General features: G+C 34.7%; 1 pseudogene; it reads right to left on the bottom strand.

The window, feature by feature from the left end:
* The window catches only part of LOC106827334 (centromere-associated protein E-like), a 79,574-nt pseudogene that overhangs the window by 27,629 nt on the left and 34,263 nt on the right, over positions 1 to 17,682 (bottom strand).

Here is a 17,682-nt window from a genome sequence, read left to right as displayed (position 1 = left end):
CTGATAAATTTTTAATAAGATATTGTCAAACTGTCTCCCTAAAAGGCTCTAACATTTACTTTTTCACCAACAGTATCATTTATTTAAAAGAGAAGGAAGCTTCTTGTATTAAAAATATGTGTGCTGGACAGGAAGAAAGAGTATAACTCACTCTAGCTATGGTTTCTTGTAGGTTTGCCTTCAGTTGGTCTCTCTCCAGTTTGAGTGCCTCTTCCACTTTTCTTAGATTATCTCTTTCTTTCATTACAGATTTCATTTCTTCAAGATTTTCATGAAGTTTCTGAGCCAAGTTTAAGTTTTCCGTTTCTATTTTATCCAGAGTTAAACTTTGGGCCTTGAATTGTTTCTTCAATCGCTCTATCTCGGACATTTTTTTCTGTGTCTCACTGACATCTTCTTTTAACTTAAAAAGCTGATGTTCATTTGCCTTAAGTTCTTGGATCTTATCAAGATAATCATAAAATAACATGTCAGGATACAGATGGTTTTTAAGACAAGTATAAAGAATAGTTTCTAAATTGATTAAGACAATAGGCTTCTAATGTCACTCATTAATATTCTGCATAATTCCACACAGAATTTATTTTCTTTTGAGATTATATACGTAAGTGTATATATAATATACACACAAGTGTGTACATATGTACATATACACACAAGTGTACATATAGATACATATATATACTTGTGCATATATACACATGTATATAGATGCACTCATGTACATATACACATAAGTGCACTAATCTTAAGTGTATAGCTCAATTATTCTTGACATATGTTTACATCTATGTAATAACAACCCAGATTAAAATATAGAACATTTCTAGCACCCCAAAAAGTTCCTGTGTGCCCCCTTACTACAGCCAACCACTATCATGACCTTGGTCATCTTAGGTGACTTTGCCTATTTTTGAACTTATAAACCACAAGGTGTAAATCCATTCTCCCAGTGAAAGGCATCTGAGTTGTTTTCAGTTTTCCACTATTATGATTAGAGCTGCTATGAACATTCTTGTACATATCTTTATGTGGAAGTATGCGTTCTTTTCTCTCAGGTACATACCTATAATCGCTGGGCCACAGGCATGTACATGTTCAGTGTCAGTAAACACTGCCAACGTGTCTTCCAATGTGGCTAAACTATTTCATATCCCCAGAGGATTATAGGCACAAATAAGTCAGACAGCCAATCAAATAACCCTCCCCTCCCCCCATACCTTTTCTTGTAATTTAGTGTTTGAATTTTCTAAATCCATCTGCATATTTGATATTCCATCTGTCTTCTCAGAAACAATCCCTCTGAGTTTATCAATAATTTCCTGGTGCTCCTTCAGATGCATGTGAGCAATTCTTAGTTCCTCTTGTTTTTCCAGATTCTTCATCATTAGAGAAATTTTGAGAACAGTGACATATCTTAATGTTAAAATGTTAGTATTTTTTTAATGAAAATAACATATTTTCTTAGTAAAAATAATAAAACTATTACTTCTTACTCTGTATTTTTGTTGTTAGAAAGTGATAAGCTTTTCCTCCCTGTCCCCACCTCCCACAGCCTGCTTCCACTTTCCAGAGGCAAACATGTTATATGTGCACTATTCTACAGCTTGCTTTTCCTCCTAAGAGTCATTCTGGGCTTTCCATATTAGGACGGTCAAATCTATTCCATTTTTTTATTAGGTGTTGCATAGTATTCTGACATATTGCTCTTGTTTACCCAGTTTCCTTCTGATGGACATTCAGATTGTATCCCATTTTTTATTACAAATTGCTACAATGAACAACACTGTGGTGTATATATGTGTATGTATATATATATATTTCTTTATCTTAACAATTGATTAAGTATACATGTAGGATAAAGTCTATGAAGAAAATATTGCTTACAGAATTTACAATTTTCAAGAACAATACCAAGTTACGTGCCTAAAAGTTTCTATCAGTTCACTCACACCAGCAGCACCATCATGTGAAAGCAGGGCTCACTGCTGTCAGCAAAGCCCACGCTTCCTCACGAGGGAGGGAAGGAGTATCGCTTACTGTAGCTTCCATCTCTCGCAGGCTTTCCCTGAGCTGCTCTCGCTCCGTTCTGAGGGTTTCCTCCACTCTTCTGAGGCCATCTCTTTCCTTAGCAACAAGTTTTATTTCTTCAAGGTTCTCAAGATGTTTCTGAGTCAATTTGAACTTCTCTGTTTCTATAGTTTCCAGAGTTGAATTCTGGGCCTCTAATTGCTTCTTCAATTGCTCTGTTTGATGCATATTTTCCTTGAGATCATTTTTTGCCTTAAGAAGTTGATGTTCTTTCTCCTGAAGTTCTTGGATCTTGAGATAAGCATACAATAAATTATGATATAGATAGATTTGATAAAAAGCTAAATAATAGTTTCTAAATTAATAGGCAAATCTTTACTTGTCTCCAATTTTAGGCTAACTCATATCTTGTTTCTTTACACAAAAGACCTGATTCAAACTCTCAGCTACTCAGATAACAACTTTAAAAAAATACCTGTGCTTTTAAGGCAGTATTTGTGTTTTCTAAATGTATTTGCATATTTAATATTTCATCTGTCTTCTCTGAAACAACTTCTCTGAGTTTATCAATAGTTTCTTGGTGTTCTTTCAGATGCATGTGAGCAATTTTGAGTTCTTCTTTTGTTTCCAGACCCTTTATTAGCATGTGAAGTTTAAAGAATATTTTAACAACATCATCTCAACACTGCCCCCCTTCCCAATTGGCTCAGTTTTAAGGAAACACAACAGATGAAGAAAAGGGTCTAACTGACCTTAACTTCAATTCTTCTTATGTATTCTTTAAGTTTCTCTCTCTCTACTTCAGAGGACTCTTGTAATTTCTGTAGATCATTTCTTTCTTTGGTTATGGATTTTATGTCCTCATAATTTTCACGGAGTTTCTGAGCCAACTCTAGCCTCTCCATTTTCATACGTTCCAACGTTAATTCTCGGTTCCTTAATTCATTCTTTATATTCTCCACGTCATTCATCTTTTCCTGCATCTTACTCATCTCTTCTTGTACACTAAGAAGTTGTTGCTGTTTTTCTTGGAGTTGTTGGCTCTTAAGAAATAAAGTTTTTATTATTACCATTTTGCCATATTATCTTAAAATTCTTATGTAAAATGTACTTTGCCAAACTGAGAGAATCATTATCACAGCCCTGCACACTACCCTAGTGGAAACAGACAAGCAGCACTGAAAGTAAAGCAGCTTCTAGGCATAGTGTCTGTACTGGGCTGAAGAGGGTCCCACCCAAAATTCAAGTCTACCCAGAACCTCAATGTGATCCGATTTGGAAAGAGGGTTTTTGCAGATGTAATTAGTTAAGGATTGAGAAGATACCCTACTGGACTAGGGTTGGGCCCTAAATCCAATGAGAATGTCCTCATAAGAGACGGGAAAGGACGCACAGAGACACAGAGAAGATCCTGTGAAGATGGAGACAGAGATTGAAGTGATGCAGCTACAGAACAAGGACTATCGAGGACAGCGGGAGCCACGGATAGCACAAGGCAAGGAAGGACTCTTCTCTAGAGCCTTCAGAAGAAGCATGGTCCTCCGACACCATGATTTTGGAATTCGAGAATCTAGAAATGTGACAGAATAAATTTCCATTGTTTTTATGCCAGCAAGTTTATGATAATTTGACACAGAAGTCCTAAGAAACTAACATAGTGTCACTTGGTTAATCAAGGAGGCAAAGTAAAAATGCGAAAAATTTAAAAAGAAAAGAGACTGACTAAATATATAGATGTACCTGGCAAATAAACTGTAATTCCTCATCTCTTAAAACCTTTTTGGATAATTTATTTTTAGTTCCAATAAGGTCTTTAGGGGATGGCCCACACAAACACTGAGGCATTAACTTTTACATAAGCCTATTGATATCACCTCTTTGGGAGGAGTATGAAATAGACAGGAGGTTTTAGTAAATTCAATTAGGTTATAGTGAAAGGGATGAGAATTAAGAGAACATATATTAGGAAAAAAACATTCCACAGAAGCACAATGGAAACACTACGCTATTTATAATGCATGTAGCACTGTTCTTAGGATAAACAGAAAGATATCAGTGGGTCCATTTTAGAATTACTAGAGCAGTACAATTGTTCTAACAGTCTTAGCTCTTACACAATTATATTACAACAGCACCTTACTTCTAAAAAAGAAATAATTCAGGAACTTGCAAACATCTAAGAGATGGTAATAGTGACAAATCTTAGAGTTTAGAGAATGACTAATATAGCTCTATATAAGGGCAGGAGCTTTGTTTTACTGACTAATGTATATCAAGTGCCCAGAACAGTGCCTGGCCCACGGTAATGCTCAATAAATATTTGATGAATGAATGAATACATCATGAGTAGTTTAGATGAACCAAGGCCCCCTCTCATTGAAAGACTCTAGGATAATATAATACACACAAAAGAGGTTAGCTAAGATCCTAGTGTGAGTTCAAACTGTCCAAAATATTAGCATTGAGAGCTGTTCATTTGGGAGGTACATTCTATTTCTGGAATTTAGGTCTATTAGAACCAAAATTTATCACCAAAAAAAAAAAAGTTTAGTCAGGAAATATGGCCAGGAAGATAACTTTAAAAATTCACCTTTTCCTTTAGCTTTTCTTCAACTTCTGCCAGTTTCTCACAGGTCCTAGAAAGCTCTTTCTCTTTCTTTATGGTACAGTTCTTTTCTTGTGCAACTATCTCTTGTTGCTTTTTAAGTTCACCTCTAAGAATTCTTAATTCTTCCTGGTTTTCAATGGTCTAGAATTTTTAAAAAGTTGAGATTAAATGACACTAGCTTACATTTAGGAAATCAGGTAAAAATCAGCATTTACCTCAGCCTGAAAATGGAGAAATCATGGCAAACTATATTGGAAAAGACTAACTTAAAAAGAAAGTGAGTCTATTTTGATCATGTAAATGCCAAGAATCTGCTTTCTTATGCTGTTTCTTTATTGCTCAACTTACATTCCTACCACGAGAATTAGAACTGGATTTAGTATTCCATCATAAGAGGTTTGCTTGTTTTCTACCCTGAAGCCAAAAGAGACTGTTTCTAAGCTTTCATCGATAGACGATGAGACTGCAGGTTATAGGCTTTTCATATGCTGGGATGGCTTTGATTTTGAGCAAGCTCAAAACAGCAGCCGTCCTTTGCTAGCATGAATTGGACTAATCTTAGTTATTATGCTTAAAGAGTGACATTCTCAAGTATCAAGACCAAAAAACATTACAAGACAGATACCGAGAAGAAAATACAACTTTTGTCTGTACTCTTATTTACATTCAGCTCTTTGACCAAACAGACAATCCTAAGAAACATGGAAAATTACACAAAAGGTCAGGGTCTACTGTGATCCATAGCAAACTTCTGAAAATATTAATTTCAATCTATTACACATTAGATTGCCCCCACATATAGAAACAAAAACTAAAGTAGGTTTGAAAATATTGGCAAACATTAACAATTAAACATGAAATTTAAGAAAAATTACAACAGCATAAATAAAATAGAAACACTTAGGAACCAATTAACAAAATATGTCCAAGATCTGTACATTGAAATCTATACAACACATCACTGAGAGAACAGTTTATAGAAAGATACACAATAAGCACATAAAAAGATGCTCAACATCTTTAGTCATTAGGGAAAGGCAAATCAAAACAAGGTTACACCCAATAGAAATGGCTAAAATTAAAAACACCAATAATATGAAGTGTTGGTGGGGATGTGGAGCCATCAGAATTCTCTTAATGTGCTGATGAGAATGTAAAACGGTGCAACTATACTTTGGAAATCAGCCTAGTAAATTCTTACCAAGCTAAACATACATCTCCCTATGACCCAGCTATTTCACTTAGATCCATACTCTAGAGAAATAAAAAATATATGTTCATAAAAACATTTGTATGAGAATGTTTATAGCAGCTTTATTCAAAATACCCAAATAGTAGAGATAACTCAAATTTCCATCAATACAGGAGAAAGGCTAAACAAATTGTGGCCTATTCATACACTGGAAGACTACCAAGCAGTAAAAAGGAGTGTAGAAAGAAGTGAGACAAAAGAGCACATGCAGTGTGATTCTATTTGTGTGAAGTTCTAGAAGAGACAGTGAGCTGAGGTGGAAAACATCAGGACAGTGACTATGTGGGGCAGAGGATGAGATCAGGATTGCCTGGGTGGAGGTGGGAGGGAACTTGCTGGGGTGGAGAGAACACAAGTAGAGACATTTGTCAAAAGTCATCACACTGGACACTCACATCAGATACATTTATTGCATGGAAATTATACCTCAATAAAGTTGTAAAAATCTAAAACATACAAAGACAAAAACACATTGCTGAATCTCACCATTCCAATACTGTCCCTCAGGTCAGTCTTCAGTTGCTCCTTTTCTGCAGTAACCCTCTCTAACATTTGTCGCAGTGCTGTTTTCTCCTGTATTAAAGAAAATATCTTTCTCTGTTGTTCAGTTAGCTCATTATCAACATCTGCAATCAGCACTTGGGTTTTTTTGGCTTCCAAACTCTGCTTTTTATCTATGCCAACCATCTAAAATATTAATACATTAGAGAAGAATTTCTTAGTAACAGTTTTAATAATAAAAATAGCCAAACTTCTATTACTTATTATGTACCAGGCACTATTTTCACACAGTGACACATTTAATCTTCCCCATAACCTTACAAGGTAGGCACTATTACTATCTCCGTTTGACAGGCAAGGAAACTGAATCCCAGAGAGGGTAGGTCACTTGCCCAAGGTCACTCAGAGAAGTTATCAGACTTTGAATCCAAGTGGTCTGGTTCCAGAGCTCGTGCTCTTGTGCCTGTTCACTGGTAAGAGCTATGTGGACAGCTATAGATAATTCACAACTATCTTCATGTACGATGGGTTAACCTGGCTTTATGAAGGAGTAAGCCAGCTTAAACTCTCCCTCTTTATTTCTTTCCTTCAAAAGCTGGAAACCATAACTTATGCCCTACTACTAACAAATCTTTATTTTCAGAGTTTTATTATAGATAAGAGGGCAAAAGAGTTTTGTTAGAAACATATTTCATATTATAGTAGCATAATTCACCTTTTCATATTTTTCATATACTGCTTAAGAAAAGCATGTTATATAAATCCATTTATCCATAAATAAGTCTTAACCAAAGGTAACCTGATACATGGACTCCTTGGTAAAAGGAGACAAAGATTGATGTTACCAGTATGAAATTAGGGTATCACCATATAATCCTATACTAGCCCAGTAAAAACACTCAGCTGAATATTGGTCACAGATGTTTAAAAAGTTTTTATAATAATCTATATTTAATTAGAAAAAAAAGAAAAAGAAAAAAAATCATCCAATGACACCAACTTCACACAACCACTATTAGAATTTGGGAATATTTCCTTCCAGAGTTTCTTCTATTAAAAGAATTTTTTTAACATTGCAATTATGACTACTTTACATATAAGATCCTTTTTAGTTTTTCTTTCCCACTTAGATTAGATGATATGCATTTTCCCATGCTGTTACATAATCTCCAAATTATAATTTTTAGTAGTTGCTCAATTCTCTAGAGTGGATACAGACAAACCATATTTCATTTGGTTAGCCCCTTCTTTTTGGCAATCTGCATGAGCTTCTACAAGGATGAGCAGAGAGCTAACTACAACTACAGGAGAAATTAAGGCAGGAACACAGAGTCTTTGGGATTAGTCAGTCAGCTACTATAATTCAGAATCTTGCATCTTTACTCCTAAATATGGAAATGTACACAAAACAAAGCAGATTGAGACAAAGTGCAAAACTGAACTCAGCCTAGAAAGTATTCCAGCTACCATGGTTATGAGCAAATCTAATAGGTCTAATTATTAAATAAGGAAAAAAATTGTGTCCTTTATATGAGAATAAGCCTACTAATCACAAAGTTTAAAATTTCTGTTGAGACACACTAGAGAAACTCATTTCCAGAGAGAGACACATCAAGCAGGATTGAAAACGGGCACTCCTAGAGGCTTCATGATAGACCTACTAGGCTATCATAGGCTGCCCTCTGGTGCTCTGATAAACAGGTTTATCTGGAAATCCCTAGACCCACTGCATTATCCTCATGGGTGATTCCAGCATGAACACGATTTCACAAGACCAAGCTCACCTCAGCATTGCATCCCAGATTTCAGAAACCCTGATGAACAGAATGGCCCAGGAGAATTTCCAGTTAGACCCTTTTATCAACACAGATGATTCCAGCATGAACTTAATACCACAGACTGGCTGGTCCAGTGAGTGTAACTCTCCTTTTCCCTCACTCCGCCTCTACTGCTCCTTCTCATGGGGCCCTGTGACTGCATTTTGCATTTGTTTAAAAGCGGCTACTGACTGTGCATTTATTTTCAAAAAACTATTGAAAAACCTTTCCCCTTATAAAAGTGGAAGTTATAAATTTTAAATCAAGGTCAAGTGCCTTTGGCCCATAGTTGACCCAAAATATAGATAAACTGAGAATACAAGATATAGAGCAAGTGAAAATGCTTTCTAGGAAAGAATGACTGAAGCATAGGGAGAGAGGAAGAGAAAGCTCCTTTTCCAAGGCAGGAATATTGTACCCCAGAGTAAATGGGAAAAAAGAAGCTCATTATATAGAGTAATAGTATATAAAGGTATATAGAGGTTTCTTTACATAAGTTGGATCTTACTGAATTGTTCTTTAGTATGTATCTGTTTTTATTTAATAATGTATCCTGGAAATTTTCCAATTGTAGATAATGTCTACTTTAAAGAAATTCCATGACTATACAAAACTCTATTACATTTCTATACATTAACAATAAACAATTAAAAAAGGAAATAGAGAAAACAATCCATTTACAAAAGCATCAAAAAGAATAAAATATTAAGGAATAAACTTAACCAAGATGGCAAAGGCTTGTACAATGAAAACTACAAAATGTATCTGAAATACATTAAAGACACAAATAAATGGAAAGACGTCTCATGTTCACAGATTGGAAGACTTAATATTGTTAAGAAGTCAATGCTACCCAAAGCGATCTACAAATTTAATGCAATCCCTATAAAATCCTAATAGTGTTTTGCAGAAATAGAAAAATCCACCCTGAAATTCATATGGAATCTCAAGGGACTCCAAACAGGCAAAACAATCTTGAAAAAAGAACAGAGCTGAGGGTCTCACACACCCTGATTTCAAAACTTACTACAAAGTTATAGTAATCAAAACAGCTCAGTACTGGCATAAAGACAGATATATAGACCAATGAAATAGAAAACAGAGCCCAGAAATAAACCTTTGCATATGGTCAAATGATCTTTAACAAGGATGTCAAGACCATTCAATCATAAAGGATGGTATCTTCAACAAATGGTGTTGGGAAAACTGGATATCTCATGCAGAAGAAAGAAGTTGGGCCCTTACTTTACATCATATAAAAAAGTTAACTCAAAGTAGATCAAAGACCTAACCATAAGAACTAAAACTGTAAGATGCTTAGAAGAAAACATGGGAGAAAAACTTCATAAAGTGGATCTTGCCAATGATTTCTTGAATATGACACCAAAAGCACAGACAACAAAAGCAAAAAGAGATAAACTGGACTACATAAAAACTACAAATTTCTGTGCACCAAAGGACACAATCAACAGAGTGAAAAGGCAACCTAGGAATGGGAGAAAATATATGCAAGTCACACAATTGATAAAGGGTTAATATCCAGACTATATAAAGAATGTCTAAAATTCAACAACAAAAACCAAACAATCCAATTTAAAAATGAGTAAAGACTTGAACAGACATTTCTGTAAAGATATACAAATAGCCTACAAGCACATGAAAAGATGCTCAACATTACTAGTCATTAGGGAAATGCAAATAAAAACCACAATGAGATATCATCTCACACTTATTAGGATAGCTACTGTGAAAAAAGGAGAAAATAATACGTGTTGGTGAGAACTTGGAGAAATTGGAACCCTTATGCACTGCTGGTGGGAATGTAAAATGGTACAGCCATGATGGAAAACAGTATGACAGTTCCTCAAAAGATAAAAAACATGATCCAGTAAATCTGACATCCAAAAGAATTGAAAGCAGGGTCTCAGAGAGATATTTGTACACCATGTTCATAGCAGCATTATTCCCAACAGCAAAAAGGTGAAAGCAATCTTCAGTGCCCATTAATGGGTGAATGGTTAAACAAAATGTAGTATATACATACAATGGAATATTATTCAGCCCTAAAAAGGAAGGAATTTCTGATGTATGCTGCAACATAGAGGAACCTTGAGGACGCTATGCTAAATGAAATAAGCCAGTCAAAAAAAGACAACATACTGCATGATTCCGCTTATGTGAGGTACCTAGAGTAGCCAAATTAAGAGAGATAGAAAGTGGAAAAGTGGTTGCTAGGGGCTAGAGGAGGGAGGGAATGAGGAATTGTTTAGTGGGTATAGAGTTTCAGCTTCACAAGATAAAAAGAATTCTGGAGATTGGTGGCACAACAACGTGAACGTACCTAACACTACTGAACTGTTTGCTTAAAAATGATAAAGATGGTAAATTTTATGCTATGTATATTTTACCACAATTAAAGATACAAAACAAACAAAAATAAATTTATACATATATATATATATATGAATGACTACTACTCCAAGCTATGGATGTATGAAAGATTATTTCACCATTCTCCTATTGGTGAACGTTTTAAATTCCCAGTAGTAATTATTCTGGATTAAATAGTATTAAGTATAATAACAATGAAAAATAGTATAAAAAATTCTGACATATAAAAGGTATTTTTGAAAAGTAGAAATGCATTGTAAATAAATCAGTTATATAAAATTACAGGCAATCCCGTTATGGACTGAATTATGTCCTCCCAAAATCCACATGTTGAAGCTCTAAGCCCCAAAATGACTGTATTTGGAGAGAGGGCCTTTAAGGAGAGTAATTAGGGTTAAATGAGATCATATGGCTGGGGCCCTAACCCCATAGAACTGGTGTCCACTCCAGAAGCAGAAGAGAACCAGAGCTCTCTCGGCTCACACACAGAAGGGCCATGTGAGGAGAGGTGCCATCTGCATGATAGGAAGAGGGCTCACAAGAAACTGAATTTTCTAGCTCCTTAACCTTGGACCTCTAGCTTCTACAACTGGGAAAAAGTAAATTTCTGTTGTTTAAGCTACTTAGTCTATGATATTTTGTGATGGCAGACTAATATACCTCCCTTTTAAAAAATCATCATTAGCATCCTAGCCTTTCTTGTATATAATTAAATAACAAAGCAGCTCTTCTCCCCAGGTTTCAGGACAAAACGAACCATGCTGCCTAGAATAAGCTGAGATTTAAGCACAGCACAGCTCTAGAAACAGACATGAACACGACACACACATCGATAGTGAACTCTCAACTAGTACACAAAATCTGATATAAAACAAATATTTTACCCATAAGTAATAATAAGCACTCAATCTTTCTTACATTCTTAGAATTCAAAGGGGCTTTTAAAGATGTTTAAAATACACCAGGCCTCGGAAAATATCAGCTCAAAGTTTGAACTAACATTTTTGCCTTTTCCTTTTCCAACTGATTGTAAGCAGTTATATCTGAAGTTATTTCAAAGACACTAGGGCTAATCTTGTAAACTGTTGTTAGTTATTCACTGTGAATAATCAATAGGATTGAGGTCACCATTATGTACTTAAGTGTCTGAAGTTAAGGAGAAAGCTCACATATAGTATATGAAAACTCGAACAGAAATACCCTTTACCTTTTCCTGAAATTCATCCGAATTTTCTCCTATGTTTTCCTCTATACGCAAATTCCTGGAAGTTTCCTCAGAAATTTTCATTTTCAGTGTGTTAACTGTTTCTTGGTGTTGTTTTAAAGACTCAAGAGCATTTCGTAATTGTTCTTGGGTATCTATGTTCTTTGTCAGAGAAAGGGAACACAATTTCAATTAGAATAATGTGAAACAATGACAATAACTTTATAGTTACTGCTTGATCATAAATAATAACTGATGGCTCCTGAACGTCTTGAAGAGGCTCTGAGTTTTCAGTTTACTCTGTCAAAGCCTCACCATGGTCACGGTGTCCTGAATGTCACTTCTGAGCTGGTCCCTCTCAATCTGCAGGCTCTCTTGGAGCTGTTTCAGGCCATCTTTTTCTTGGGTTAAGGTTCTTACTTCTGCTAAGGTTTGTTGAAGTTTCTCAGTAATCAGTGCTTTCTCCCTTTCGACAGTTTGCAGCCTAGAATCTCTACTTTCTAATTGTTGCTTCAGCTCTTTCACTTCATTTAACCTTTCTTGACTCTCAGCTGTTTTCTGCTGAAGTTCCTGGGTTTTGTAAGAAAGCTTTAAAATAAGAAAAAGTTACTGTGAGAAGCAGAGCATTCTGTGGCATCTATATAGAAGCCAAACCCCAGAAAACTAAAGACCATTTCCATAGAGGGTGTGTTGTACCAACCTCCATGTTCAAAGCATCCAAGCTTAAACCAAGTGTTTGAGCTTCTTTAGAGAGATTTCCTATGTTCTGACTCATTCTTGCATTCTCCTCAAGGACCATCTTATACTTTTGCTCAGTTTCAACATGTTGATTTTTAAAATCTTGGAATTCTTGATCAGTTCTTTTATAATTCAACTGGCTAGCTGCTAGGTCACTTTTAGTTTTCCCAACTTCTTCAAGTAAATCTTGAATTCTACTCTCTTTATGAACTACTTCAGAAAACAATTTGTCTTTTTCTGATGTTATTTTACAGAGCTCTTCAGATTTGTCATTTATCTACGGAAAAGAAATAAAATTTAGCTATGTTAGCAATATAAGATCCACTACAGCAGTTATCAGGAAAAGAAAAGCTTTATCTGCAAAAAAGAAAAAAGACATTGAAATTAAGCACAGATTTGACTGAGGAAAGGTAATATTTTTATTGTCACATCTTTATAACAATATATTATCCTGCTTAACTTTACCATCAAAGTTTTGTTTGGGTTCTAGTAAGGATTGAGTGGAGAAGAAACACTTAATTAGGATGTCTTTATTTCCTTATCTATCATTCTAAAGTGTTTTCTAACTTTATGGTGTTTCAGGCATCTTATGGTTTTTCTTAGAATTTGACTTATTATTTTCTTTCTAAAGGCTTTGAATGCAGCTCAGATTTCCAGAAACTTAATCCATGAATAATTTAAATTTTAAATAACTTAAATTTAAACTATTATTTAAGTAATTAATTTAAACCAACAATATCCAGCTTATAAATAGTTTAATCATTGTGAAAGATAAAGGAGAAGGAAGTGGGAAAAAGAGAGGAGAGCCAAAGTTGAGACAAAGGAGAGGGAGCGAGACAGTAGAGCTCTTGTAACCACAGGCTCAGGGTAGGAGGCAGGTCTGTGTAACTCAGCTTTTAGATCCATAACTATGTGTTGGGCTAAAAAACAGCATGTACTTTAAAGAGTTTTTAGGATGACTAAATAACGTTGCTAAAGTTGTTTAGCATGATGCTCACCATGTAGTAAGTACTCAAATTCTTGTCCTTTTTATTTCTTTCAGAAAGGCAGAAAAAGGAAAGGCTGGCAGAAGGTTTCCGGAATTGCTCACTAGGCTGCAATATTTACGTCAACCTCTAAAACTTCATCAATGCCACCCTCTTTACCTCCTTACTCTCCTTTATTCAACATAGTGATATGACCACAGCAACAGCACCAAAAAAGATAAAGACTAAGGGTGGGCCATCAATCTCTGTTGAAAAGCACTACATCTGAGGACTATAGAAATGGCCCCTACATGGATCTCATTACTAAGTATACTGTTACATATTCTTTGAAAATGTTCCTAACAAGCAGGGTCAAATGTTTACAGTCTCTTCACTGTTACTTTAAAACAAACTATGGCAAAATATTTAAGGCAATATTGCAAGGGTTTTTATTTCAAAGTAAGAGTTATTTGCTTAAAAACATATTTACCTCTTTCCTTAGCATTTCTACTTCTGAGGGTAAAGATTTCAACTCTGAGAGCAAATTAACTTCTTTATGCAAAGCTTCATTTTCTTCAACTTCTTTATTCAGTTCTTTCTGGAGATCAGTAATCTTTCTTCCTGATTCCAAATTACAGAGCAAATCTAGGATATTTTTGGTAAATTAAACAGTTTGCAGTTATTGGGACAATTTAAATTACATACAAACTTAGATTACTTAATCAGATTATATAAAATTTATTAAAGAAAGAACCAGTGTTGGTCAACAGGTAATCCAATTGTTAAAAGTTCTTGAATCGCCTTTTTCAAGATCGGGTCCAATTCATTTGAAAAATAATTCTTAAACCTTTATAATTTGAAGTCCATGGAAACACTTATAAATACTGACACCAAATGATATTGAAATTTAATATTAGGCTACTTACAAACATCAGAGAACAATGGACTTTTAATCATTGGAATGGAGGTGCAAAATCCTTTAGGCAGTTGGATTTGCAAAGAGGTAAGTCTGAAATTATAAAATACCTTTTGGAACTTTTCCATCTATAAGGCAGGTGAGTTTTGCTATTTCATTAAAAGAAGATTGTAATTCTTTCTCCAGATCAACTTGCATTTTCTTCTTTGCCTCCAACTGCCTTTGATATAACTGAATATCATTTTCCATTTGCTTGCATGCACTTGCAAGTTCTTTCTATGAGAGAAACAATACAAATTCACAAAAATGTAGTGATCATTACAACTGCTTTATTATAAATATAACAAAAATCACTTACCATTTTCTCTTTCAGCTCCAGATTTTCACTCCTGAGACAGGCTGCTTCTCTCTTGGCATCGAGGGCTACAGCCTCAGCATCGAACAGAGTCTGTTTCATCTGTTTGAGGTCTTGAATGTTTTCCTATACACACAACAAAAAGGATTTCCTGAAAGCTAACTTTCTTAGAGTTGGAAAAGACTTTAGAGAACACACACACAGATGTCATTCCTAACAAATCAAAAATGGTGAAAATACGTTAATCACCAAATTTTTTTTAGGATAGATGAAAAGAAATGACATTTTCGAAAATAAAAATATTTTTAAAAATTCTGGTTATCTTTTTCCAAATTATAAAAGCACTATATATATAGAAGTACTGTAATTTAAGAAATCTGTTATTGTTTAAAAAAGATTAACACAATTGTTGCTCAGCTAGCCTGTTAAAGTTTCCTACGTATTTTTAAATTATTCTCTCCAAAACATGACAGGTGAGCAATTAATAGTTAAAATTAAGAATATTAAATCACAAACTGAAAAAAAAAAGACAAACAATCCAAAAGAAAAAGAGAGAAAAGATACGAACAGGCAACTCACAGAAGAGAAAATATAACTGATAAATACATAAAAAGATCCACTGTGTCATTTTTAAAGAGAAGTAGCATTTTAACATGACTTTAGCTGACATGAATTCAACCATATGTCCTTGGGAAAACATTAATGCATGAATGAATGAATGAATGAATAAAGAGAAAGAAATAAAGAACAACTTTTAAAAAGTGGGCAATTCTGCTTGCCACTCTGTCAGTAGACACTTGAAGATTATATGAAAGTACCTTTCTTCCCAGGGCCTCCAAACAGTAACAACACTTTTAAAAAGAATCATTTGTGATTAATAGAAGGTAACAAAAAGTACTCTGACAAGTTCAAATGAAAACAAAAGAACAACAGAAACTAAGATTAAAAAAATTCTAGCTAGTGGACAGCCCCGTGGCCGAGTGGTTAAGTTCACGAGCTCCACTTCAGTGGCCCGGGGTTTTGCTGGTTCGGACCCTGGGTGCGGACATGGCATCACTCATCAGGCCATGCTGAGGCAGCATCACACATGCCACAGACAGAAGGACCCACAACTAGAACATACAACTATGTACTGGGGGGCTTTGGGGAGAAGAAGAAGAAAAAAAAAATGATGACGACGAGTGGCAACAGATGTGAGCTCAAGTGCCACTCTTTAAAAAAAGAAAAAAATTCTAGCTAGAAACTGTTGCCTTTTAAAAAAGGGTGTTAAAAACTAGAATCAAACAGATACTTTCTTGAAGTAATCAGGTGGATTGAAAGCAAATAAAAAAATTTAACAATTTCACCATGAGATTCAAATGTTACTTAATGCCAAGATCTGATATCTTGGCTGAGATCAACTACATACTTCTTCATGCATTTGTATAAAACAATTGAAAAAAATTAAAATGTTTTTTGAATTACTGGTTTTTAATGGAAGCTCACTCCTAACTTACTTACATGCACTCAAAGAATGATGTCCTCAACTCTCTGAGCGATTCTTTATCTGTAGAATGGCAATGATACCAACAGTCCCTTTCCCATAGGGTTAGTGATAGGATTAAATAAAATACTAAATGTAAAACAACTACAACAATGCTCGGCACACAGTAGGCTCAACGTAAGCATTTGCTATGATGATGGTGATGGTACACTATAAATGCCAACATGATTACACAACAAAATAAACCTGATTTTTACCGATGAGTATGACAAGTCCATGTTCACATTTTCTGATTTTTGAGTGTCTATGTATTTCTGTAGCTTTTTAATCTGGTCTTCCTTTTCTCTAAGCAGCTCTACTTTTGAACTTAGTTCATTCTAAAAGAATCAAAGGAGAGTGAAACACAATTTAATTGGATCTAAATTCTAAGGGATTAAAAAGAATTTACATTTAATAGTTTAGACAGTAAAATTTAAAAGTTGATACTTAAATATAATTCCTTCTCTTTTCTGAAATCATGTTCAATTACATATGATGTATATTTTATAGCTCTAGTCCCTTATCAACAGAAATATCAACATAAAAGCTCACCTCAAGATCTTGATTATACACTTCTGCATGCTTAACTAAATTCTTTATTTAAGTTGGAAATTTCATGAATTAGTTGCATCTGTAAGAGCATGTGAACAGGCAACAGAGCAAACCAATAGTTAAACAGAGCAAAAAAAAAAAAGACAGCATTCATTCACTGCTTCAGAATCACCTAACACAGTAAGAAGGGCTGAGAGATAACTGTTCAAGCTACTGCAGCAGAGCACCTCATTATTTAAAAATACAAAAACTCTCCCAAAAGACCAAACCCAACTAACCAAACGAAAAATCCCAAAACCCCACAAAACAAAGAAGAAAACCTCAGCATAACCCAAATAACAGTTACATCATCTGTTAATAAAGTTACAATAACATCAAAAGTACATTAGTAGGCATCACTTGGAGGAGATGAACTGTAATCAAACTTTTAAAAAACATTCTCTGAATAGATTTTTGTTTTGGGTAAGTTAAATGCATAAATGTATTTACCCCGTAAGATTTTTTCTTCCCATGAATTAGCCATTTAGCTTTACACTGGCGTGCTTGTTAATGCGTTGTGATCTGGAATGCAGGTTTGGATTAGGCTGGTTCCATGTGGTGCTCACCAAAGCTACAGAGGTATGCACAGCATTACCAACTATCTACCCTGTTGGTTTATTCCACAGGGAATATTGGAAAGATGATGTTATCGCTTTACATTGTCCAACTGTCTAAAAGTATAAAGAATACTTAAAGATATAAGTATTTCTATTAAAGTTTCCTTTCTATCAAAATAGCTATAGCATTAACTATCTCAGTACCATAAACTTTTGTGTTCAAAACAAGTAAAC

The sequence above is a fragment of the Equus asinus genome, unplaced genomic scaffold (genome assembly GCF_041296235.1).
Source record: "Equus asinus isolate D_3611 breed Donkey unplaced genomic scaffold, EquAss-T2T_v2 contig_803, whole genome shotgun sequence".
NCBI lineage: Eukaryota > Metazoa > Chordata > Mammalia > Perissodactyla > Equidae > Equus > Equus asinus.
This window is presented reverse-complemented; position numbering and strand designations above follow the sequence as displayed.